At 49.9% G+C, this 24,146-nt stretch overlaps 1 pseudogene across 1 annotated transcript; it reads right to left on the bottom strand.

Moving 5' to 3' along the window:
- Positions 1-6,453: 6,453 nt before the first annotated feature.
- On the bottom strand, positions 6,454-7,389 carry LOC309683842 (olfactory receptor 10AG1-like; annotated as a pseudogene). The gene has a single exon. The product of its transcript is annotated as an olfactory receptor 10AG1-like (transcript).
- Between the last annotated feature and the right edge of the window lie 16,757 nt (positions 7,390-24,146).

Below are 24,146 nucleotides of genomic sequence, written 5' to 3' on the forward strand. Positions count from 1 at the left end.
GTGAGTCAGTGAGGGAGCGGCTGTGTGAGGCTTCACTGACAGCCATGACCAACCCACCCCACCCAGTTTATCCAGGGCCGAGGGCAGGGATGGTCATTGCACCCTGGTTCTCCACAGATCTCAACTTTTTCAGTGGCCTGTGCTATGGGAGCCAGTATGTCAATGGCCTTTGCCTCCAGGGCACACTGCTGACTCCTCCTCAGCTCCTTCACCAGTACACGTGTCTTTTCTCCTCTTCTCCCTGTGACTGCGGGGATAAGCTCGCAGTACAACTGGGATCCATTAGACACAAATGTTGGTTTTAAATGCTGCCTTCTATGTGAGCAGGGGCTGCAGAGATGCTGCATGAGCTCCTCATCGGCTCTTTAGGCTGCCACATGTATGACAGGGCTGATGGCATCTATCGTTCCTCTGGAAAGGAGTCTGGAGGGGTGAGGAGAGGATGGGGATTGTGCACGTTCCCTGGGGTGGGCAGTGAATGGAGACTCAGAAGAGTGATCACGGTACAGAGCCAGGTCTCATGGAGAAGGAAGCAAGGTGTGAAAGGTGGACAAGAGATGAGCTGGTCTGTGCCACAGTCCCTGGACACCCTGGGGAAGCTGCCCCAGGGCAATGGGGAGCAAACCAGCCCCGCACCCTGACCACTTCCACCTCTGGCCATACACCCCAGGCCCAGGGAGGGACCTTTGCTGCACGGCCAGTTCCATCCTCCTGCTGGGCTCAGTGCCTGCAGGGGGCATGGCCAGACCTGTGCAATCTCTCCTGGCCTAGATGCTGCCACACCCTGCAGCAGAGCTGTCTGCACACACCAACGTGGGATTCAGCTGGGGTTGGGCAGGGGCAGGCACTGGTGGGAGGGAACAAACAGGGGACTACTTGGGGAAGAAGGAGAAAGGGCTGCCATGGGGACTGTTTAGGGGTAACATTTATCCTGCCCTGAATGCACCCTGGTCCATGTGGTGTTGGAGGCCATGTGGGGCAGTGGGAAACCCACACACTGGACACAGCAGTCCTGATGCGGTTCCCAGAGGGAAAGCATCACTGCCCTTTCCCTGCTGCCTCTGAATTTGCTAATGCAGCCCAGAATGCTGTTGGCATTCCCAATCCTAAGGGCACGCTGCTCCCTCCTCTCCCACTTGCTGTCCACCCACCCTCTTTGCAGAGCTGCCTTCCAGCCGGTCATCCCCAGCCGGGCCTGTTGCATAGTGTTGTCCCAGTGCAGTGGCAAGGGGAACATGGCATTTGTCTTGGATAAACATATTCCACCCAGGCAGCCCCTTTCACCAAGCCGTCAAGGACTACTGCATCCACCTCACCCCCCATCCCAAGGGCCCATCGTGTTGTTGTAAAAGGCATTCAGGTTGGTCAGGCACAGTTTGCCATTGTTGAGGTAATGCTGGCAGTTCCCAATCCCCTTCTTGACCATCAAGGTCTTGGGAATGGCTTCCAGGAGGATTTGGTCCATCACCTTCCTGGGGACGTAGGTCAGGCTGACTAGACTGTAGTTCCTTGAATTTCCCCTTGGCTCTTCATGAAGATGGGTGGTATGTTTGCCTTCTGCCAAGCATCAGGAACCTCCCTGAGTTCCATGGCCTTCCCAGGATGAGAGAAGCAGAGAGACAATGACTTTGACCAGCACCTTCAGCACCCTTGGCTGCAACTCTTCATGTCTGTATGAGTGAGAGTCGCGTAGGACCAGTCAGCTCACTGACACTCTCTCCACATCCCCTTGGTCACCAGGCACCCTGCCCCACTCAGCAGTGCCACCACAACTTTTTGCCGCCCTCTGGCTGCCAACACTCTTACTGAAGCCCTTCTTGCTACCCTCTGCCTCACCCAAGCAGTGCCCATCCTGGGGGAAGCTCTGCCCTGTGCCTGGGGAAGGTGGACAGATAAGGACCAGGGAAGGCTGGAAGAAGACAGGACAGCTCTGCAAAAGGCCAAGGGGGAACGCATTGCTGAAGTTGGGGCTTGAACCTGGGGGTCATCAGATCAAACTTTCCTAGCTCAGCTCCTTCTGCCCTGCCCCAGGAGCCCTTGTCTTGGTGCCAGCCCTGCCTGAGCTCAGACAGGCATGCGAGAGGTGTGCTCCTCAGGGAGATATTGTGACTAGTCCCAGCTAAACCCCACAGATGGGACCTGCCCTCTCCCTGCCCATCCCTGGTCCCATCTCTCCAAGGGCACTGGAGCTGCCTCAGGTTCAGGCCATCTTGCACACCTCTCGTAGGATTTTAAATGCCACCATGTCCTGTTCGCTGCAGCCACGTGACACTGACCTTCTGTGGAAGAGCTCACGTACCCATGGTCCCACGGTGCTGGTGGGTCTATCTCAAATATTCCCTCCAGAAGTCCACCACAGGCAAAATGGTCCAGCAGGCCCTCCTCCCACATCAACCCTCTCATCTAGCTGGGTCCATCCCCAGAGGAACAGAGAAGTGGCAGGATCTGACAGTCCTCTTTCCAGTGCTGAGGCAGGCACTGGGACAGCGCAGTGCTTCCCCGTGCATGAGCGCCTCACAGGTGCTGAGCACATCATCTCCCTCAGAAGTGAGTGCAAGCCGAGCAATCCCGTGTGGGATTTGACAGGATGGGCAGGGGCAGGCACAACAACGAAAAGGAAATGCAGATGAGGAAAACAAAAATCTAAAAAGAAAATGAAAATCTAAAAGGGGTGGGGTGGGAACCCCAAACTGAGGCTAGAAAAGGCATGTTCCATGGCGTGGGGAACTAAACCCTCCAGCAGAGCACAGGACACACTGCAGAGCAATAAGCCCAAAGGCTGGGATTTCTCCCAAACCTCCTATGTGGCATAAAAGCACAAGATCTTGAATTCAGGTTGGGAGGGGGATGGCCATCACAGGGATTGCTGTCACTGGAGTTGTCAGAGATGGGAGCATACCAGTGACTCTCTTTGTCTTCTCCAAGAGCCCTAGCCTTCCCTTCCTGCCTCTTCCCAGACCCCTGTCTCTCCCTGTCTGCTCTGGGACGCCCAGCTCTCCCCCTCTTTACCTGCCTGTTCCATCCACCCTCCTCAGGAGCTTTTCTCCTACCGGCTTGTCAGTAGGGCTGGGCATGCTGCTCGATGGGTCTGTGTGTGGCCACATGGGTGAACATGTGCTTCTCCCATACAAATTGTGTCTGTCCTCTCCACCTCCTTCCCTCTCAATAAAACCACATTGAAAGTGAACACCATTTGGCTACGTAAAAATGTGGACAATGTTGTTCCCCATACCCACAGACAAGCTGTGCAGTTGTGACCAAAACCAATTTGGTTTCTTCTCCCTGTGGCCACCTCCCACGCCTTCCAGCTCATGTCCTGCTTCTCATCACATCCTTGTGTCATGGGCCATGTTGTGACAGACACTCACCATTTCAGGAAAGATCACCACATGCACGGGCAATGAAAAGGTGTCTGCTTTGGTCTGCAACGAGCTCTGCCCTTTCCTAGGAGGCCTTTGTACCAGCAGCAACTGCTGTGCTGTGCCCATCCTCAGTGCTACATGGACAGCTGGGGAGAGGGCAATGGAGCTCCCTGTTTTAATGGACAGTGTTCCGCACAGGGACACTGCCAAGCCCCAAAGAGCCACGCACCCAACTGCTTCCATTTTTCACGGCAGTGTTTGCAGCACCATTATCACGGCAGTGTTGCAAATTTTCTTGCTGAAGCCACAGGACCAGCAATGTTGAGCTGGGAGAGACTTTCCAGGATCCATCCCTGCCTTGCCCCTGAGGAGGATTTTCTAGTGCAGGAGTGAGTGAAAAGCCCTCTGAGCAACTGCATTCTATTTATTCTACAGGAGACACAGGGGGATGTGAAAGGCCCATGAAGTGTTGGTGTTGTGTGTGGCTGCTGATACAGTCAGTGCTTTCTCACTGTAGTGCAGGGTTCGGGTTCACACCATCATTCGGTTGTGTTTTCAGGCCAGGAAAGCATGTTCTTCAGCACTGTACCACTGACGTGAGGGTGGCTGATCCCTGTGCACACACAGGGTCACTTGTCTACAATGAATTTCACCTGCCGTGTGATTGCGTAGTCATTCAGTCTTAGTAGGTCTTAGGCAGATGCCAGTGCACACCCCTGCAGACCTCCCCTCCACTGTGAGAACTGACCTGTCTGTCCTTCCTTTCTTTTCTTTCTCCCTTCCTCCCTCCCTCCCTCCCTCCCTCTGTCCTCCCCTCTTTCCCTTCTCCCCTCCTTCTCTCCAAGTGTTGTTGCGGAATGGTGAGGAGTCCAGCCCATGCAGCAGGCCGCTGCAGAGTTGGTGGGGACCAGCTGGTGGAAGCAGGGCAGGCTGTCAAGGAGGAACTTGGAATCACCTTCCAGGGAAGCAGACAATGTTTTCGGAAAGCCAAAGCTTCCTCAGACTTGACCTTTGCAAGGGACAGGAAGGGTAAGATGGTGAGCTGCTGCCACTTCCTTAACATGGAAAGAATTAACAAGGACAGTGTAGGGCTAGCTGCTCAGCTGGGTCGAGAACCTACTAACAGCAGATCCAGATAGGTCTGAAGAACTCAAGGCCTCCTTCTCCCAACTCTTCAACAACATGTCCCAAGCCTTTGTGTGTAGGGTCACGTCTCCAGAGGAGAAATACAACCAGCAGTGGATGAGGGTGCGGTCAGGGATTACTTCATGAACTCAGCGCATGCAGGTCTGTGGGGATGAACAGACTTCATGGGAGTGTGTTGACAGCTGCTGCTTTCACTGCGAGGCCATTGTCTGTCACTTTTGGAAAGCCATGGTGATGGGAGAGGTCCCTGGTGAGTGGACCCATGGCCACATTGCACCCATCTTTGAAAAAGCACAGAAGTTCAACCTGAGGAACCCCAGGCTTTGATGAGAGTGTGCCATTGAATGAGTCCTCTGCAGGTGACATTTCTAGTCACATAAGGGAGAAGAAGGTGCCCAAGAATGGTCAGTGTGCTTGTATACTCAGGGGAAATTATGCCTCACCAGGCTGATTGCCTTCATGATAAACTAACTGTATAGAGGACTAAAGTGGATGTCATTTGCCTCAGCACAGGAAGACGTTTGACACGGTGTCCCTCAATATTCTTGTATTCAAATTAGTACGCTAGAGTCTGGATGGGTAGACAACCAGGTGGGTAAAGCACCAGTTGAGTGATTGGGCTGAGAGAGCATTAGTGAAGGGGTCACACCTCCCTGGATGGGCAGCAGAGGGGTCTTTCCTGGACCTTGTGCAGTTTTTAAGTCTTGGCTCTGCAGTGTCCAGACGTGGGGGCTCTAAAATAACTGCCTCCCAGGACTCTTGTTCTACTCACTGGCTGCTCTGCTGTTGTGGGTTAACCCCGGTGGGCAGCGAAGCACCACAGAGCTGCTCACTCCTTCCCCCCACCCCTTGTGCCCCCAGTGGGATGGGGCAGGAAGAAACGAAGTATACAAGCAAGAAAAGTTGGGTTTGAGATTTTTAAAGATGTTTAATAAGTGAAGGATAAGTGGAAGAAGAGAGAAAGAAATGAAAACAGAACAAGTGATGCAACAGCAATCACTCCCTACCTCCCATGGGTAGTGGGATGCGCAGCCAGTATCCAAGACAAAGGTGGCTAAATTCCCGAAAGCTCCCACTTTTCCCTTTTATTACCGAGTATGATGTCATATGGTAGGGATTATCTCGTTGGTCAGTTGGGCTCATCTGCCTGGTTGTGTCCCCTCCCAACCCATTGCGTCCCCACCAGTCTGTTCCCTGAGAAGGCGCTGATGCTGTTCAGCAAGAGCTAGAACATCAGCGTGTTACACACTTTGTCTGCACAAAGAGCAGAGAGCCCCCTCACCCCAGAAACTTGCTGGAAATGAACTTTAGTAAGGAAACAGGACAGGCTGGAGAGATCAGTCGCAGGCAGCTAATTATATGACCAGCCAACGCTTTACATGTGACCAGCTCTTTTTAACCCCTTTTCCCTCTGTTTCCCATGTTTGTTGCTCCCCAACCCACCTTGATCCCTTCCTTTCCTTTGCCTTTGGTCCTTTCCTAGACACGCCATGAGGAAGTGCAAGATGACTTTCAGATCTTTAATTATCCTAAGTTGATTCCATCCAAGGACACTCTGGATACTCAATGGGGTCTAGCAAACGATTTCTCAGCCTGAGGGTACTCATCTTCTTCTCATGGGATGTGTCACCCTCCCATCCCTCTTGACTGCTTTGACTATTTTCCTTTCAAGGTACTGGCAGCTTGGGCAGACACAGCCTGAACAAGCGATTTGCAGTCAACTCTCCAGGGGAACTGCGGATGTTCTGGAGTAGGAAGATATCGAGGTGGAGCTATCCAAGATGGCAGGAAGGCCCCAGCAGAGCTATCGCCTTCCTGAGGAGGATCATAGCCAGGCAGGACACCACTTTTCTCTAAGCTAATATGGGACACCTGTGTTCACACAACCAAACACCTTGTGGGGGCTTTTGGTACTGTTTCGGCTTATTTCACAAACTCTGCAGTATCACTTTCTCCATAGGAGTCTCTTCAGGGCAATACTCACTTCCTTATTCCTCAGGCTATAGATGACAGGGTTAAGCACGGGGGTCACAGCTGTGTAAAACAGGGCAAGGTATTTGTCAGTGTCTGCAGGGTCTCTTGACCGTCCTTTGAAGTACACAACCATCGCGGAGCCATAGAAGAGAGTCACCACCCCGAGGTGTGAGGAGCAGGTGGAAAAGGCTTTGCGTCTGCCCAGAACTGAGGGCATTCTCAGGATTGCCCTGACAATTTGCGTGTAAGAAACAACTCTCAAGGAAAAGGGAAGGACTGCAAAGAGCAGGATGATGGTGTGCAGCATCACTCGGTTCCAGAAAGTGTCTGCACAGGCGAGTTGCAAGAGAGGGGGCACGTCACAGAAGAAGTGATGAAGGGCATGGGAGGCACAGAAGGGCAAAGTGAACACCTGGTACGTCTGCCCTGCCTGTACTGGTATGACAGCCAGCCATGACCCCACTACCAGTGTGACACAGAGCCTCCCATTCATGATGAGGCCATAGTGCAGGGGGTCACAGATGGCTACATAGCGGTCGTAGGCCATGGCAGCCAGGAGAAGGCTTTCGGTGCTTCCCAGCAAAACCAGGAAATACAGTTGGGCAGCACAGCCAAGGAAGGAGATCCTGCCGTCTCCCATCAGGAAAGCCAGCAGCATTTTTGGCAGCCTGATGGAGATATAGCAGATTTCCAGGAAGGATAAGTTCCTCAGGAAGAAATACATGGGGCTGTGGAGGCTTGGGTCTACCAAAGTGATGAGCACGATGAGGCCATTCCCTACGAGGACCATGAGGTAGATGATCAGGAAGACTGTGAAGCACAAGTCTTGCAGGTTGGCCTGGTCAGAAAATCACAGAAGAAATCCAGGTCTGGCTGTATGATTCTCCAAGCCTTTTCTTTGGTGCATTTCCTGTATACAGAGAAATGCAAACAACACGCTCACTGGACAGTGGCAGTGGCCCATCCACCATCCCACACCCCTCAAGCACAGCGAAAGACTGCAGACACCAGCGCAGGTGTGACTGCAGTGTTAGCAAAGCCCCAACAAGATCTGCATGGCTGCATGGGAGTCTACCACCAGGTGCTTGTTGAGAAAAGGCTTCTAAGAGGAAAACAGAACAGGGATGTTCAGTCCAAATCATGGAGTTTGGCAGTATGGACCGGAAAAACGTGTCTTTCCTTCTTGGGAGGAGATGTTCTAAAAAGCATTGCCTGGTGATAGATGAGGGAAAGGAAGGGAAGGGAAGGGAAGGGAAGGGAAGGGAAGGGAAGGGAAGGGAAGGGAAGGGAAGGGAAGGCAAGGCAAGGCAAGGCAAGGCAAGGCAAGGCAAGGCAAGGCAAGGCAAGGCAAGGCAAGGGCAACACCAGATTTCACTCTTAGATTGTAGTGAGAGAGATTTACCTCAGCTCTTCTGAGACATAAGAACTCATCTCCTGAAGCTCTGTCCACACACGGTGAGCAGGGAGACATGCTTTGGATCCAAATTTTTCATTTCTACATGGCTGACAGGTGAACTCTATCAGAAAGAAAACAAATTCTATCTGTCCATGAATCAGAAACATTGATGGGGCATTTCAACACATCAGAAAAAGTGCTATTTGTGCGTCTATCCCAATCCCTCAGGGTGCTAAAAGGAGCCACTGTGCAACACTGTCTCAAAGAGCTTTCAATGCATCCCAAAACAAAGGTGATCAAAGGCAGAAGAGTGGAGATTAGAGGGTGATCTCCCAAGGTATCTGGTTTTCCTGAAAAGGTCAGGCTTTTATGACTTCTGAAGGAGCTCTGTGCAGTTCCCTGTTCCTGACCTTGCTGCTCTGTCGCATGGATTTATGGCAGTTTACCGAGGGCTCGGTCGCTCTGATGCCAAGGCAGAGATGTTTCCCAGGCCCCTGTAAGCCCTTGCAGAGCCGAGCGATGCTCTCATTGACTGGGAAACTGAGCCTTCCCCTCTGCATTTCCCACATTCTTGTGAATAACAGACTCAAACAAAAGGTTTTTTAAAAGTTTTGGTTTGATGCGGAGAAGGCATGTTCTCTTCCAGCGCTGAGGGTGCTGGCTGCGTCTCTGCAGCTCTCGCTGACTGCCTTCCAGAAGTCGTCTTAAACTCTGATGTATCGATAATGAGAAGAGCTGGTTAGAAAACATGTCATAAAAGCGTTCCCATTAGCCAAGTGAAAAACACACCATGTTTTGTCCAAGAGGTCACTTGAATTCACAGACACCCAGTCTTAAGAGCATGATTTTTTTTCCTTTTGTTTTTAATATTCTCTTTCTACTGTTCCTGCCTATTTTGGTGAGTTTTATCCATGGAGTTCTCTTAGAGCTGCCCTTTGAAATCTCCAAGAGAAAATCAGGGTTTATGTGAGGGAAAAGTGACCACGATCTCTTTCCTAATCTCACAACTTATGAACGCCAATGCACAGGAGCATTAAATACTTTTTATTTCCTGAAATACTGTCAGATATTGCATTTAGTGTACACAAGTTTTTAACAGAAAGCAGCCGCTTATAGGCAGCTTTTCCATAATCAGCATTGTCTGCTCCTTTCACATCCCCCCCGCTCCCAACCCTACAGCATCTTCTTTCTCAGCGCTTCACAGGATCACGCACAGTGCATGGTTTGGACTGGCTTTGGCGTGGGAAACTGCTGGAGGACTCTTTACCCGGGGACTGTCTCAGCAGCAGCGTTTCTCCAAGCTGAACCAAACCTGCTCCTCTGAGCCCAGCCGAGCCCCACAGATGCCTGCAGCTGCCGTGGCAGTGGCTGTGCTGCCACGGGCTCTCAGCACTTCAAAGCGTGCCAACAGGGAGTTACCATTGTCAGAAGCCACAATGCAGGGACACGCTCCTCACTCCATGATGCTGCAGGAGACGGTGCGGTCCTCTCTTCCTTTCTGTCATTTCCCTGGAAACCACCTGGATGGGGTTCCCCAGACTCTTCTCTGCCACTCCTGTTCCCACCTGGTTATAAGTCAGTGAAGAACCCCAGGAGAGAAGACAGCAATGCTGGTGCGACCAGTGCTCCTCCCCCGACACCCACAGCATCATTACCAACTTGAGAAAGACTGTCAGAATAATGATTATAAGGGTCTGAGCAACTTCTAGAATGTGACTTCTGAAAACAGAGAAATTGAGAAATGAGATTTAGCTGCTCAAAGGAAAACTGCTAAGCTTGTAAGGGGATGGGAGGAGAGGCGGAAGGCAAGAAAGGAGCAGTAAAGAAAAAAAATGAATCTGTATTTAACTTTAGTTTGCAGAAATGGAAAAGGCTGCTCTGCAACACCTCCTCCCAGGGCCTCCATTTTGGCTGTGCCCTGCATTAGCTCTAAGGTGAGATGGTCTTGAGAGGTCAAACTCCAATTGCTCATGCTGTTGGAACTCAGGTTCACCTCCAAAGAGGGTGCAGAGAGAAAGCTCGGGTTGGAGGTTCATGGGAAGGTAAGAAAGCCTGTGTCACAGAATCACAGAAACACAGAATGGTCAGGGTTGGAAGGGACCTCTGGAGATCACCACCGCCACCCCAGAGCAGGGTCAACTACAGCAGTTGCACAAGACGGTGTCCAGGCAGGTTTTGAATGTCTCCAGGGTAGGAGACTCTACCACCTCTCTGGGCAGCCTCTTCCAGTGCCACTTCTTCTCTGCCACCCTCAAAGAAAAGAAGTTCCTCCTCATTTTAAGATGGAACTTCCTATGTTCAAGTTTGTGCCCGTTACCTCTTGTCCTATCACTGGGCACCGCTGGAAAAAGACTGGTCCCATCCCCCAACACTCTCACTTTAAGTATTTGTAAGCATTAATAAGATCCCCCCTCAATCTTCTTTTCTCTAGACTAAAAAGACCCAAGTCCCTCAGCATTTCCTCGTAGGAGAGATGTTCTAATCCCCTAATCATCTTTGTAGCCATTTCATGTAGTCCTTTCATGGCACTGCACATATCTATGTTTGGACAGATTACTGTGGCCCCAGGGCCCCCCAAACGGATGAGTGTGTCTGACCAAGGCAGCCTTGTGTGGCTATATAGGGGAGAGCTCCCAGGGCAGAGCATCTCCTGCCCTTGAGTGAGGTTCATGCAGTCCTTGATTTCTACCTCTGAAACTATGCATGGGTTCAGCCCTGCTGTTCAGCCAGTTCTTCACGCAGCACACCATGTACCTGGACAAGTTGTCCAGAAGGATGCTGTGAGGGAAGCTATCAAAAGCCTTATTACAATCCACAACTACATCCTCCACTTTCCATTCATCCACTAGGTAGGTGACCTTACTGTGGGCCGTGGTGAATCGCTTGTTTCTCTTGATGTTAACTCCTTCTCCCAGGTGGGCATTAGGGCTCTAGACAGCCACCAGTTCAGGCTGGGCTCTTCACTGTCCAAGAAGGGCACTCTGTGCAGCAGAGCTGAGATAGTTTCCTAGCAAAGTCTGAGATAATAAGAGGAGGAGAAAGCCTAAGCTCTGACTCCATGAAGAGCAAGTAGAAGTGTTGGAGGTCGTCTGGCCAAAGATTCCTTATGACAGGGGAATCCTTTCCCACCACTATCACTGGATGGAACTCTATGGACATTTCCTGAAGTGTTTGAGTGCAAAAAGCCCAAAGAAAGTCGTTTAGTCTCCACACCGTGCCTTCCTGGTGGGCCTTCCGGGTGACTGTGCCTGGGTCCAAGCTCATCACAGTGCTTGACCCAGCCATGAGACTTCTCTTGCCTATCACCTGCACAGACAGATGTGACCTCACTATCTACATCCAAGCCATTTTCCTTTTTATGGCCTGCAAGTTTCTCAGACAGAACTGGCTTCATAGTCACCTTCACAGATATCTGCCCGTTACGCACCTGTGAGATTGTGATGCACAACTGACATAAGTGGAACTTCCTCACCATCACCCACCCTGTCACCTACAAGCTGATCTGACATCTCATCTCACATTCACCTTCCAGCACCATGTGACTACTCCAGGACATCACAGTCTCTGCATTCACTCTTCCTCCCGGGGAAAAACAGCTCCAAGTGAGGGTGAGAGGACAGGCGGAAGGTTAGGGGTTTGGAGGGAGGGTGCTGGGGCTTAGGGGGTTGGGGTTTCTGTTAGCAGTTTGCGTTCAGGCGAACCAGAAATTCTGCTGAGAATTTCTACTTTGTGCTCAGGGTAGGGCGAGGGGTAAGATCTTCCCTTTTAGGGTTGGGGATCAGGGTGAGGCTCAGGGTGAGGTTTTGGGATTGATCTTTGGGCTTCTTGTAATTGATGTGAGTACTGGTCAGCTTTGTGGGTTAGGGGGTAGGGTTAGGGCTGGAGGTGAGGGCCAGGGTTAAGGCTAGCATGGCATGAGTAGGGACCTCACAGACAGCAACCAAGCGCTGTCCCTCTCACGCACCTCTCCTTTGAAGTTCCCTCCACTCCCTTCTCTCTGATGAAACCCTCACTCTTCTTGAGCACCTCACAATGCTTCTTCTTAGCAACCAGCTTCCTCCAGCAGAAATGACATCCCAACCTACTCTCCAGAAAGGACACTTTTGCCTTCATCTTCCTCTTGCCTGCCCCCAACCTCTCATCTCATCTCCCTGGCCTTTCCCTCCAAAACCTCACAATCCCTCTCCTCCTTCTACCTCCTGGGAAACATGAGTGAGGCTTAGGAGAGGGGTTGAAGAGGAAGGGAGGTTGAGGGACAGGATGAGGGAGTTGGGTTAGGGTTTAGGCTTGAGGCACCTGAGGGTTTCAGCTTTGGCATTAGTGTTCAGGGAAGGGCTAAAGATGAGAGGTCTCGGATAGGTGTTCGGGTCAGGGTAGAGGCAAAGGTTTCGGGTGAGCTGGGCAGTGCCAGGTCTGAGAAGCAAAGGGCACTCTGCGTGCTTCTGCCCTTGTGGAGACCAGAAGGAAACCTCAGCTCCTGGTGACCAAAAGCATCACCATTTCAATGGGCTGGGGATCAGCACTGGGCCCCTTGGCTTGACAGGGCACATCCAAGGGGCTACACGACACAGGACATCTCTGCCTCCTTTCTTTGTCATCCCGAAACCGCTGCCTCTGAGTTTCTGCTCCAATCAGCCCCCAGGGAAGCCCGCTTCAATTCCCTGAAACAGCTTCATCACCCACAGCCTCAGCAGACCCTGCTAAACCTCCAAGCCTCTTTATTCCTGCCATGGCCCTCCACTCCCTGTGACTTTCCCCTGGGAGCTTGTTAGTGTGCAGCAACTGTAATGAGTTTATTCTTGCATCTCAATTTCTGTACGGTTGCAGAGGGATTTTTAGGAGAGTCTGTCTTTGAGGAAGAGTTTTGCAAAGTCTGACGATGTTAACAAGCACATGATGGAACACAGGTTCTTTTCTTTCTCAGTCGTGACTCAGTATTGATTTCCACATTGACAAGTGATTTTTCATTTGACTGTCAAATGATGCCCACAACACCCCAACTTCATTTGCTAGAGGTGGCCATGGGATCAGGAGGCAGAGGCAGCCAGGTAGATGTGACCACAGGAAGATGGGCAGGGAGATCGTGAGAGACATGAGATGGTGACAAGGCTCTGGGCTGGGAATTTGGCCAAGAATGGATGCTGAGCTCTGCCTGAGAACCTGAGAAATTTTGTCAACATTTCAAAAGTTATGAGCACTTTGTCACTCGCTGCAGTGATTGAATACTCCTACTAAAACTAATAAATTTTCCCCGAGTCATGTCAACTGAGGAATTTTAATATATGTTCAGTATTTTTTGGCCGTGTCTTCTTTCCTCAGTCGTGGGGATTTTTGTCCTCTCCTTCCACATTGTTTCTGCAGTCACCTCTCACCGCTGTGACCTTCAGGGAGTTGCTGCTTTCCCCTTCGTGAAGCTAAAAGCTCTCCTGTCTTCTGGTAGTCTGCTGAATTAACTCTTAAACCAACTTGCAAACTGTGTATATATTAATAATTTCCTCTTCTCTTGTCTAAAGTGTGTCATGTATGGTGATTGCTTGAGGAAACTGGACCTTATTGGAGGTTTGGACCTGGCATGCAGTTGAGGAGCGTGTTGCTTCTTTTTATTAATTTATTAATTTAATAAGAAATATTGGTTTATCATATACTTGATAAAAATCAATTATAATTTATTGATTAATAATTAATAATTGTATTTTACTTGTGGTTGTTCAATATTAATTACAAACCTGTATCTATTTACAGACAACTCTCAGGTTAAATCAGGTGGGAATTGGTACAAAGAAGCTGTAACAGTGATCTACAGAGTTCAGTGCAGAAATGTGATGTAGGAAAAGAATGCAGGTCCCAGGTGGCCCCCGAGAGAAGTGGTGGGGTTGGGGAGGTGGGGAGGAAAGTTGTACATACAGTGGGGGACCCCGAGGGGACAGCTGTTGCTGCCTCTGCAGATCTGCTCAGGACACCCTCTGCTTCAGTATCAGTTGGAGAAAGCTGCCAGCACTTCTGTACACTGAAAACATAAAATAAAATATGCTTCAAAATTAAAACCAATTTTTTTTTTCTGTTCACATTGAAATCTTCCACTGTAAGTAGACTCCTGAGACCTCTCCAATTAGCTGTACAAGCCTGGAAGCCCTGCAGAAAATTACAGAAGAGAAGATGCTCATTTGGGCTTTCTGCACTTTAACGAGCCCCATGGTGTATTTGGAGCTGAGCCCGTGAACCTCAGATACTGAGAGTGAACAACCTGTCCAGGAGTTAAAGTCAGCAGCAAACGCCAAAGTGTGTTGGAGCATTAATTGGCCCCACGGAGGGCCCTTCCAGATCAAGCCTCCCCATGGGTTTGTTAGAGCAGAGGGAAATATTTGACACAGTTATGATGTACAGTGATTAAAAATTTATTAGTGATTTAAGGTAGATCAAGAGATGGAATTTTAGCAGCACTTAATCATTAACCAATGTAGAGGTTTGCAAAGTGATTTAACAAAATAATTGAACAGCGACTTAGCTACAGATTCGAAGATGGCAAGATTCACACTAACGTACTATAGAGTATTCCAAATCAATACATATACATATGGGCAAGAGCACACATCTCCAGTTAATACATATGCACATAAGGAAAGCATATAAGTGCGCATGCACACACCCCCCCACACAGACAGAGGTCTTTGATTCCTGGAATCAGGAATTTCATAATAGCATATTAGCTGTAATGCTCATAATTTCATAATGCCACTAACGAGCCAACAGGTATTGCTTTTAACTCCTACGTGTGCATGGACAAACAGCAGAATATCCACATCCATAAAGCTAATGTGTATATCACAAACACATAGGTGGAGGGGTGGGTGGGATAGAGGCTAGCCTATAGTCACAATTTCCCTTTCCGGAGTTTAGGATAAATACTCACAATGCATCGGTGTTCCTCAAGGGGCAGTAGTTGAGGCTCGACTAGTCTGGTCTTCCAGTCCTCGAGGTGTCAGCCTGAGCGGTGTCCCCACTCAGGGGAGATCCTGGCCACAGCCCACTGTGATCCAGAAGAGTTCAAATGATCTTTACGATAATTACTACTTATAGGATCTGAGATAATTGACTTTCATCATGTACTTTTCCACTCTGAACCAGCTCAGACAACGCAATATCCCAGTACTTTCAACCAGAAAGTACGCAAGCCCAGAAGTTGCAAGGACTTGGGGTCCTGGTATTCCCTTTCTTTGTGGCCACGACCCATATGTTGTGAGTAGTGATGGGTTGTACTTATTATCTCCAAAGTGTAGGACCGTAGGGATCAGGCACACCATTGTGTTCTGGTCCGTTGTGTTCCACCTTTTCTATCTTTCATGGTACACCATTATGTATTGTTCTGATCTACTGTGTTATTTTGTGGCTCAGGTGGGGAGGAAATCTCGGCAAGTACCGAGTGGTCTGGGAGGAGGGGGGTTCCCCACCACAATCTGCTCTGTGACTAACGTTAATTTACCTCGTCCGTAGAGCTGCTGTTTTGTTGCCTCTTGTCTCTATGTCTATAAACATGGAATGCCTCAGTCTAAGTAGAATTTGAGGGAGACTTTTTGTTTGGTTAGTTCCTCAGCATTTTGTTAAATGTAGTTAAGTGGCATTATGTACACAGGGATATTTTTGCAGGAATGCAGTTTGTTTAGCCATCCTCCAAACTGCAATGTATAAGACAATATTTAACAGCAAGCATAATATAACAGCAGTCAGTAAGATCACGATAGGCTGTAACACCGGGTTTGGTATTCCAGTTGCCCTTGGAGACCATCCAAACAGGACTTCCCACCAGTGGTGTTCTTGTCCTCCTTTGACACTTTTTAACACTCAGTGTATTTCTTCAACATCTCTGTAGCCTGTGATAATAGTTTTTTATCCAGTCTCTCGTGTTCGTTGTAGAAGGTTGATTAAATCTGGGTGGTGAAGGAGCTGTTTGATGATACTTACACTCATTCTGATAGGTGTGGGCTGTAGCTGGTGATATATCATGTAATCAAAAGACAAATCATCATGAATAGTTATTGGTACAGAGAAAATAAAATCACAACCAACAATTATGAACAGGTTGCATACACATAAGTTGAGCTGATTGGTTATGTTGTAAGCAAGATCAGCTATCAATAAAGATTCACACAATGTTTGCATGCAGACATGTCCTTTTCCAATGTCTATGATGGCAGTTTCAGGAATCTCATTTGGGTGGATTTCAAAGTGGCAGATGTTTTGTTCTGTATCTTAACAGATGTCTTCAGCTTCAAGAGTGATACTTTTGCAAATGAAACCTTGTTGCTCTCTCATAATGCATGCATTGTCATCAACTGTTTGCCACTTTCCTCCCTTTGATGGGACCACACTCTGTGGTCTAAGGGACAGAGGACAGTTCCATTTTGATTTAGTCTTAATGCAGTGATTAGATCTTAATGCAGTGAAGCATTGCGTATTGTGAGGATGAAGGCAATAATCTTATCACTTTCTGTGTGATAAGTGAAGTTGATTAATTGCCACCAGGATTGAAACTGCTTTTCAAATTTTGAGGCATTGTCCCAAATCAATTGACGAGTTTCAGAGGGTAGGGTTCCTCCTCCTCTTTCTCTAAGAATGGCTGCTACCATAGGCTGTATCCACAAGTGTGCTCGGATACAACTCAAGGCAGGAGAGGTGTTATCTTGGGTTGCTCTGAGGGCTTTTGCAATTAATTGATGATCATTTTCTTCACTTTGTTCCCAATGAGGTAAAATGTCTGATCGGAGACACTGACTTGCTCCCAAGGCTGATAAAGATGACTGTAGTGGGCGTTCCAATTTGCTCAGGTCATGGGTAGTAGCAGTTAGTCTGTTCACTAGGACCTCAGCATCTATGCAATTCACTACTCCCAATCCTGTCCCCAGTAATTCAGTGGTGTCCCATCATATAAATTGGGATTGTTTATTGTTAAAAGATGGTCCATGTAACCATGCTATGCTGTCAGGAGTGATCAACCATTGTTATTATCTTCATACAACAGGACCATGGGGACCGGGCAGACTACTGTGTTCTGGTCCGTTGGGCTCCACCTTTTCTACCTTTCGTGTTAGACCATTATGTATCGTTCTGGTCCAGTGTATTATTATGTGGCCCAGACATTGGAAGAACTGCTCTCTCCTGGGCACTTTCCACACCAGTCCAGAGCCTCCCTGGCTCTCCCCCACCTCCCCTGCCCTCTCCCCAGCCCAGCAGAGCAGCCCAGTCTGGGCTGGCCCCACAGCAGCACTGGCCACAGGGTACTGTGGGGTTCTGGGCACTCCCCCCACAGCCCATATTCCTCGGAAGGCCACAGCAGCTGCTGGCGGGCAGAGCGGGCTCTCAGCCTCCCCACCAGCCCAGGGCTGGAGCTGGCCCCAAGTGCCAGCAGAGCCCGCTCACTCTCGGGCTCTCCTGCATTCAGCTGCGGGGCATCCCCCGCCCACACTGCCTCTGCCCCGCTCGGCCTCCCCGCCTGCCCTGCTCCCCAGCACAGCACCAGAGTCCTGGGGCTCCTCAGGCAGCTCCCCCACCTCTCCAGTCTCCCTTCCCTGGGCCCGCTGCATCCTCACTGCCTCCCACAGCACGGCACAGTCCTGGTTTGTGGGTACCTGGTTTGGTGCATTCTCCTGGGGGGACTTAATCTCGGAGGCTGTTTCACCTTCTCAGTCTCCATTCCCTTGCCACCCCAGAGGGCATGGAGTGTCCCCATCCTCCCCTGAACACTCCAGATTCCTTTCCACATGGACTGACATCTGCCATCAGCCCCATCATACCTGGACATCTTCAAGTGTTCAAGGAAGTGTCTGGTGTCTGAAAGATCCCAGTGATACCATGAGTTTATTCCCCCAAACACAGGGAGAAAACAAGGTGGAAAGACACCTGGAAAGTCCAATGCTTTGTGTTTGTTGCTAGCTACAACTGTATCAAGGAGAGCCCAGCCTGCAGGAACCACACTCAGGAGATCCCCTTTTATTGCAGAGATGCTATTAGAAAGGCAAGAGGTGACACATGGTTCTTCAAGGATTAGACACACAAGACAGAGACTCAAGAGAAGTGTTATGATCCCAAGAAATTACCTGTAAGTATGATTATGAGAGAAAAAAAAAAAAAAACCAAAACAAAACAAACAATAAAATAACCCAGAGGCCTTATCTAAAAAACATCCTCGGTACTCTGCAGACAAAAGGAAGAAAATTACTTCTGATGGTGCAAAACCACTTAGATCAGTTTCCTCAGGGCATTCTTCAGCTCCGTGTTCCTCATGCTGTAGATGAGAGGGTTCACTGCTGGAGGCACCACCGAGTACAGAAGTGAGACCACCAGGTCCAGGGTTGGAGAAGAGATGGAGGGGGGCTTATAGTAGGCAAACATGGCAGTGCTGATAAACAGGGAAACCATGGCCAGGTGAGGGAGGCACATGGAAAATATTTTTTGTTGTCCCTGCTCCAAGGGCATCCTCAGCACGGCCCTGAAGATCTCCACGTAAGAGAGCACAATGAAAACAAAACACACAGAAAATAAACAGGCGCTAAGTAAAATAAGCCCAGCTTTCCTGAGATAGTATATGTCAGAACAGGAGAGATTGAGGATCTGAGCAATTTCACAGAAAAACTGCCCTAGGCTACTCCCTTTGCAGAGTGGTATTGAAAATGTATTGGCAGTGTGCAGGAGACCATGGAGGAAACCACCGCCCCAGGCAGCTGCTGCCATGTGGACACAAGCTCTGCTGCCCAGGAGGGTCCCATAGTGCAGGGGTTTGCAGATGGCCATGTAGCAGTCATAGGCCATGACAGTGAGAAGGAAATATTCTGCTGAGATCAAGAAGGCAAACATAAAGACCTGTGCAGCACATCCCAGGTAGGAGATGGCCCTGGTGTCCCAGAGGGAATTGGCCATGGCTTTGGGGAGAGTGGTGGAGATGGAGCCCAGGTCGAGGAGGGAGAGGTTGAGGAGGAAGAAGTACATGGGGGTGTGGAGGCGGTGGTCGCAGGCGATGGCAGTGATGATGAGGCTGTTGCCCAGGAGGGCAGCCAGGTAGATGCCCAGGAAGAGCCAGAAGTGCAAGAGCTGCAGCTCCCGTGTGTCTGCGAATGCCAGGAGGAGGAACTCAGTGATGGAGCTGCTGTTGGACATTTGTTCCCTCTCCACAAGAGGAGCCTGTTCAAAGTAGGAAAAGACAGTGACAAGTTAGGACAGACACTTCTGAGCAGAACTTGTTCCATTTGTCACAGAGAAGTGCCCCAAATGTCCTCTGTCATTCCAGGAAGACATTTGTGCAGGTACACAGGAACCAGGAGTGATCGCAGGTTAGAACTACCTTTGATATAAAAGAGCTTTTCACCATTATTACTCCCAATTCCCCTGAAGGCAAAACAGAGATGTGGGTTGGGTTTCTTTTATTTTATATTTTGCTCTTGTTACTGCAGTCCCACACAAGGAGTCATTTTTGAAGACAAAAATCCCTGGGAGGCAACAGGACATACCCTTAACCGCAGAAGGAAGAGAGCCGGTCTCTCCATCCGTCCTGCACTCAGCTGCATTTTGCTTGAACCTCTTTGCTCTGGAGGATGATCTCATGGAGAGTAGAGGATTCCAGTTTCAAAGTGTAGATCTTCAGCCTCCCCAGTGAAGAGCTGTGAGCTTGTGGATGCCCAGAAGATGGGGTATCCTTTAATGGAGAGTCAGCTTTATCCCCACCCCATGGACTGCATTGCCGAGAGACCCACAGGTTGGAAAGGTGCTTGGGCACCATGGACACATCAGCATGGCAAGACATTCAGGGGCAGTTGCTGAGCTGCTGCTGAAGCCCAACCCCAAATAACCTGAAAAGCAGAGCAGCAGCAACAGCAGGGATGGATGGAGAAGCAAGGAGAAATGGCCCAATGGGTCTGCCAAGGCAGGCAAGGCCGGGGAGGGACAGAGGGGCACTCAGGAGAGTCTCTTCTGCCCGAGCTCTGGCCACAGATGAGGCAGCTGCTGCCCTGGATGCCACATCCTTGAGGGCAGAAGCTCACTGGGAAGGCACACAGCCCCCCGGGGCACAGGGACCCAGCTCTGATGGACAGCCCTGGGCACCCCTGGCTGCACACCCGCCTGCACACCCCTGCAGCCATCCCCAGGACAAGGTAGTCCTGTACCTCTGACGGTGCTGCAGGGAAGCCCTGCTCTGGAGAACACCCTTATCCTCCTCTACACTGCAGTGGCAGTGCCCTGCAGCCCAAGACTTACCGTGCAGAGTGCTGTGAAGCTTTCTCCCACAGTGAGCTCTCAGCTTTCCTCCCATTCCCAACTGCCTTTAAGATCTCTCTGCATCGCTCATCTCATCGTTGCACCTGAAGCTGTTCCCTCAGCCCTGCTGCGCTTTGCAGAGGAGCTGCTCCTGGGCAGAGCTGTCTCTCTGCAGCAGCACCAACTCACCAAGTGCTCCCTCTGTCCCAAGAGCCCGGCCCAGCTCAGCAGCAGAGCACCAGCCCAAGGCATTTTAATGACCCCCCTGGTGGGTTTGGCATGGAGTCCATGAACCTCAGACACTGAGAGGAAGTACAAGAAACTTCTCAAGAAACAGAACTTCAATGTCATCTGCAAAACCAACACTTTCTTGGAGTGTTAATGGTCCCACTGAGGACCATTACCAACAAAGCCTCCCCAGGGGCTCGTTGGAGCACAACACTGGAGTCAATAACAACAGACAGGGAAAGGAAAATTAAAGGTGGCTCTGATGCTGAGGAAACCTGAATGTGTTACATTGAGCCAAAGGGCCACGCTCGGACCTGCAGCCCCTGGGAAAGGAGATCTCGTCCCTCACCCCATGCTCAGGGCTCTTCCTGGGGCAGTGTGGTGTGGGGATGTGCAATGCTGAGGGCAGGAGTATGGCGTGAGACTTCTGGGTGGGGCAAGGAGGTAATGAGGCCTTACCGAATAAGGTTAAGGTACCTTCTGGTAGGATTTGGTGGCAGAGACAGTAGCCATAGCCATGGTGAAGAAGAGATCATGTCTGGTGGGGGCTTTCAGTGCCCCCTTCTTTCTTTGAAGGCTCTCAATTGTCTTTCATTTTCATCTCAAAATCTCAATTACTGATATATCTTCATCCTCTCTGGCTGTTCCTTGAAAGAGAAAGCCATGGCTTGGTCCTGCCCCACTCTGGCTGCCTGATTGTTCCACAGCACTGCCCTTGCAGTACATTTCCTTCTCTTCTTTTCTAGTCTCAACCTCCCAAGCCACACTTTGTGGCATTCTTCCTCTCTCCTGCTTTTTGACCACCTCGAAGAAAAGCTCCACCATCTCTGAAAACCCCCTTCAAGCAGTTACGGGTTGTGACGGTGATGCTCTGAGCCTCTACTTCACCAGGCTGAAGGAGCTCAGGACCCTCAGCCTCCCCAAATGGGGCATGTGCTTGAGACCATGAATCCCGTATTGGCAGACCTCCTCTGGACTCTCTCCATTCCTCCCCACTTGTCTAGAACAGGAATTCCCAAAGAGGACCACGCTAGTCCAGAGGTGGCCACATGAGGTTTCAGCGGAGCAGGATGATAGCCCCCCTGCTGTGGGTGACCCACACTCCTCCCAAGGCAGCTCCACATACACCTGGCCCTGTTCATGGTGAGCATGCCCTGCCGGCTCCTATGGAACCCCTGGTGGTGCCCAGGCCCTTCTCCTCAGGGTGCCTACTCAGCCAGGCAGGTCCCAGGATGCCCTCCTCTACTGTATTAATCTTCCCCCTGATGCACCACTGGCCTCTTATCTGTGTAAAATTTCAAAGGTTTTCTGTTGCCCAAATCCCAGAGTTTCTCAAGCCCCCACTGGACTGAAGCTCCCTTTTGTCAGCTGCCAACTTTAATGTGCAGTTGGTCACCCTGATGGTGGTGTCCCTCACAAGGTAACAACCCAGGGAGTTGCAGGGCACTACAGATACAAACAGGTGGTGCTACTTTAGTGCAACTTCTTTCCAATTTAGGATTATCCATAGTGACAATCTCAGAAACAGCTGCAAAGCAAGCAAAGCCAGGGCCAGTGAGGAAAGAGCAAACAGAGGTGGGCTGTTTGTACTGGAAAGCACAAGAAGGATCAAAGGGAAGAAAAGAGGGAGAAAGGAAATGGCAGGTGAAGCTAAGGACTAGATCAAGGCTGTTTTGGGGGTACCTTCCAAGAAGCTCTGGATGTGAGCAGCATGTACTTGTTTGAGACAAGAACAACCCAGATGATCTGACCAAACCTATGTCTGCCTTACTTCCAGGGTCTTGGAGAGTCTGAGTACTTTCCCCACCATGGTGAAGACAAGACCTGTGGTGGAATGACATGTGTGGTCACTCATGTTGAAGGGACCGCAGAAGCTCTCTAGGCCAATGTCCATCTCACAGCAAGTGCAGCTATTAGATTACACCAGGTTGCTCAGGGATTTATTCATGTTGGCTTTAAAACCTGCCAAGGAACGACACAGCACAACGTCACTGGCCAGCCTGCTCCAGTGCTTCACTCTCTTCATGGGTAAACAGTGTTTCCTCACACACAACAGGGAAGAACCTGGATCTGCCTCCTTGGTGACCTCCTGGTAGTGGTAGGAGGTAGTAATTTTACGTTCTTGTTAAAGCCCCCTAATCTCACAATTGAACAACTTCAGCTCTTTCAGCCTGTCCTACTGACAAGGTCAACCTTACCAATGCATGCCTGAGACATTTAGGGCTCTTCCAATCCCACTGGATTTACAAGCAAGGGACTTCAGGGATGTTGGAATATCATCACCCTCATGCCATCACGTTCTGTGTCGCTCTCATTGGTCACCTTGTTGCAATGCACAGCTGTTGCAGGCTGTAGGGACAGCCTGTTCTGTCTGAACAAGCAGTCACCCACAGTGAAACACTGAGCTGACGATGGTTCAGGCCCTGGTGGCAACAGGACACCACTGTGAGGGTCTGGCTCTGGGGCTACCATGCTTGGTGCTAACCCACATGCAGATGAGGAATTAATGGCTGCAGGAACCACAGTAGCCATTATCAGAGATGACAGGTTTATCACAGAACTGTTCAAGTTGGGAGGGAGTTTGGGATGTCTCTAGATCAGCCTGCTGCTCAATACAGAGTCAACCTTGAATTCACCCCGAGATCCTTCAATTCACTTTGTCCAACAGAATCCTGAAAACCTCTTCTGAGGACTTTGTCAAAGATCATGTAGTTCCAATATCCCTGCCATGGGCAGGGACACCTCCCGCTAGAGCAGGAAGCTCAAAACCCTGTCCAACCTTGAGAACCTCCAGGGATGGGGCCTCCAAAACTTCCCTGAGTAATTTGTTCCAGTGCCTCACCACCCTCAAAGTGAAAATTTTCTTCTTAATATTTATTCCCAATCTCACCTTTTCCAGTTTGAAGCCATTCCCCCTCGTCCTATCACTACATGCCCTTGTAAAAAGTCCCTCTCCAGCTTTCTCCTAACTCTCTCAGCCTGTTTTCAAAGGACAGGTGCTCCAGCCCTCTCTTCATCTTCGTGGCCTCCTCTGGACCTATTCCTAACAGGTCATGGGAGAGAGCAGTGGGAATGTCTGGATCTCTGCTTGGGGAGAGGTGATGAGTCAGCTGAGAACAAATGAGTTAGTGGGCAGAGACACATGGGTGAGGTAGTGGGTGTCTTCTCAAAAGTAGTGGGAAGATTAAAGAAGATGATTGAGGAAGATTAAGGCTTTCTTCAGATGATCAGAGCCATGCTCCCATGGGGAACATGCTCCTGTTTCATCTGGGAAGGGATATGAAGGGCAACAAGAAAGGACGCTACAACTCTATCAATGGCAAAGGGAAGGCTTGGGAAAACATGAGACCACAGCTGAATGGGGCGGGAGTCCTGCTGACACAGGACATCGACAAGGCTGAGGGATTTGATGCCCTTTCAACCTCACTCTTTGCTTCTTAGATGAGCCTTCAGTAATCCCAGACCCTTGAGACTAGAGGCAAAGGTCAGATCAAGGATCATTTACCTTTTCACAGAATTGCCAAATGGTTGAGGGTGGAAGAGACCGCTAAATGTCATCTGGTCAACTCCTTTTCTCCCGCAGCGCCACCTAGTGCCAGTTGTCCAGGATCATGTCCAGATGCCTCTTGAATATCATCAAGGATGGAGACTCCACAACCTCTCTAGGAAACCTGTGCCACCCCTCAGTTCAAATACTTTACCTGATGTTCAGAGCTGTGTTTCAGCTCATGCCCATTGCTGCTGGTCCTGTCACTGAACAGCACTGAAAAACATCTTAGAATCCTAGAATAGCAGTT

The sequence above is a fragment of the Vanellus vanellus genome, assembly GCF_965231255.1.
Source record: "Vanellus vanellus genome assembly, contig: HAP1_SCAFFOLD_35, whole genome shotgun sequence".
Taxonomy (NCBI): domain Eukaryota; kingdom Metazoa; phylum Chordata; class Aves; order Charadriiformes; family Charadriidae; genus Vanellus; species Vanellus vanellus.